The following is a 3,033-nucleotide window of genomic DNA, read 5'->3' as shown; positions in this document are numbered from 1 at the left end:
AAAACAGTGCTATTGAGTATTAAGCCTACATTGTCTTTATTTAATTTCCATATTCATAGCTAAATGAGCACTCTATCACTCTATCACTCTTACCGTTTTGAACTCCAAAGAATTCCTTTCTCCCACAGAGTAACTGCCAGGTATAATTACTGCATTCATTAGCCCTTTCTGGAGTAATTGTCAGGAAAGTGGCAATCATACCTGCATCAATTTCTTCTTCCTCCTTGCTTTTTTCTGCTTTCCTTCCAGGACAATTGGAGTTTCTCTCTACCTTGTCTCTCCCCCTTACACTGGGTCTCTCACCTAATTCACCTCAAGCCTTTTCCTCCCTTTAGTCTTCCCTTAAAAATGCAGATTTGGGGAGGAAAGGGAGAGATGGTCCTACTGTCTCTCACTATTTTCATGTCTACCAATTCGCTGTGGTTTGGTTTGGTTTTGTTTTTTAATTTCAATCCGTTCATTCTGACATTATAAGGAGATTCATAGTACAGTTATTTCATCAGTGACAACAAAAGAGTTACCCTCCTGTCTAAGGGTCAAGCTTAGGCAGAAATTTAAAATTGCCACATGCTGTATAACATTGTGCTATGCCTTCCTGTTAGTGGATGGGGGAGGAGACAGGAATCTGTTGCACAGCCTGCGTCAGAGAATGTAGTCACACTACAGTATATCAAATTTAGTGTATGTACAAGTTATTGTTATTCTAAACTTACCTCAGACTTCAGCAATATTCACTGCCTGTTCTCCTGTCCTTAGTGACAGGAAAGCTGTCACTTGTTGTTAGCATATCAGACAGTTCCTGTTCTCAAAGGAGTAATAAATAAGGCTAGATTTAAAAAACAGAACAAACTTGGGCAGAAAAAGAACAATGAGTAGGAATGCCAAAATACAGTGAAAGACCACGTTATGGCATTGTCAGCATATCTTAAACCAAGAAAAGCTGAAAATCTCGTAAGAGACCAGAGAGAAGAATTCAAAATCAGGAAGGTTCCAACAATAAACTTTAAACTTTGAGAAAGAAATTCAAACTTCTGTATTTTTAAAGAATTTCCCTGCTTTTTAATATCTTCTTTGGCAAACATAAAAAGGGCTAAATAAATAAAGAAAAACAACAGAGTCTTAGCCAATCTTCCCACTGCCTTCCTTCGAAATTTTCTTTAATTAATTAATTAATTTCTTTCCTGATACTCATTATAGACAGCTTTTCTACTTTTCCCCCAACTCTCTTCTCTGCTGGGCCTCCAAAGTCCCACACTGGCCTTAGATCCCTGTCTTAATCCACCACTGCAATTAATCTCATCATACTGAACACCAGTAGCCTCTATTAAGATTAAAGATATTCTAGCTATTTCACAATATTTTAAAGCCATTGCACATTACTCCACTAATTCTGCACAAATTTTGTTTTATGGATATTTTCGTTTGTAAAGAACACTGTTGATAATATTTTTATTTTTTAAAAACAGAATTGATAAAATATACAGATCTCCCACCTACTCAGAATTGGCACTCTGGTGACCCAAAAAAGAATGGAAAGAAATGCACATGACTTCCACATCCTCAGTATTACATCATGAAGGATGAAACAGCATATTATGTACAGCTCAGAGGGCCGCTGTACTGTATGTAACTCTTTTCTTGCATAAAAAAATGCCTTTCTTAACAAATCTGTGACTCATTACAAATTTGACAGATACCATATTCTGATGCACAGAACAATGAAAACAATGATATAGCATTAGACACAGACTCATTTCATAACGGGATCAGTTACTGTGAACTATGACATTAGCATGGTAAGTGGTTTTTTATATAAATTAAAACATGAAGGTATGTTTGCGGGAAAAAAATATTTTTAATATTCTATTTTTGGATTAAGATTTTCATTGCCAAACATTTTCAAGAAGACATGTCTACAAGAAAATATCTTTGTTGGAGGAAAAATGGGTTCTTGATACTGAAGGGTTTTCCAGTACTTCTTCAAGTGCTGTCAAGAATTCCTGCCTACACCAACTGTGCTGTAATAACTATTTCTTAATAAATTAATAATCCTGGTCTAAGAAAACAATTCCTCAAATATCAGAAAGTAACTTGCATAACCTGATGTTTTATCCCCATCTAGCCCAAGTAAAACTTAAACCAGTGTGATGATTTCAAGTGTATATTTTACACATGGTATTGGGGTATTGGATTACTGTAAAAAAACCCAAACTGAACAAGATATTGTGAACATAATAAATATCCGCCGCACCCAATTTAACTGGGTAAAGTTAGCCAGCCTGATCACATGAGGCAGGCCCAAAGAACAAGTCTTTGGGCAGTGCCCAAAGGAAACTGTGTAAAGAACCCTCTTGGGTCTCTTATTCATCATGCCATAATGTTCTTCTCTGCATCACAAAAACAATTAACCAGTTCAAGACAATTGGCAAGCTCACATCATAGCTAATACTCCAAGAAGCTTGCAAAACAGAACCAAGATCAATTGGCAAGCTAATCATGGAAAGGAAGTGTGGAATTTGCTTGCAATAGCATTTCTTAAGTGCGAACATCCAAATAATTAAAAAAACAAACCCAAAACAAAACAAAACCCCCAAACAAACCCAAGCTAGGAACTACTAATTAAGCTTCCATAGGATTTTTGGAAATTAATTTGCATTGCCTTGATAATGAAAAATACTTTAAAAACATTGTTAAAAACCTGAACCTTTCAAAGTAATTCTTCAATATTTGCTTATTTCCTATTTTAAATTCAGGACCTGTCATAATAAACTTTTGTAATACTAATTTTGAAACTTATTCTGTAGTTAATTGTAACAACTCATACTTAGCTGAGATCTTTACTAAATACCATACTCCAGGACAATTTAGCAATTCTGGCAATAGCTCTAGTGTAAATGTAAAAAAAAAATCATCCAAGAAAATAAACCTTTTTAGAGGTCTTATTTCATTCAGAGATCTGATTTAATGTGAAATCCTTTTGTTCTAAATAAAGCTTAAAGTTTCATCTTGTTTATTATCTCAAATTATCTTCAG

Source organism: Calonectris borealis, chromosome 10, assembly GCF_964195595.1.
Source record: "Calonectris borealis chromosome 10, bCalBor7.hap1.2, whole genome shotgun sequence".
NCBI lineage: Eukaryota > Metazoa > Chordata > Aves > Procellariiformes > Procellariidae > Calonectris > Calonectris borealis.
This window is presented reverse-complemented; position numbering follows the sequence as displayed.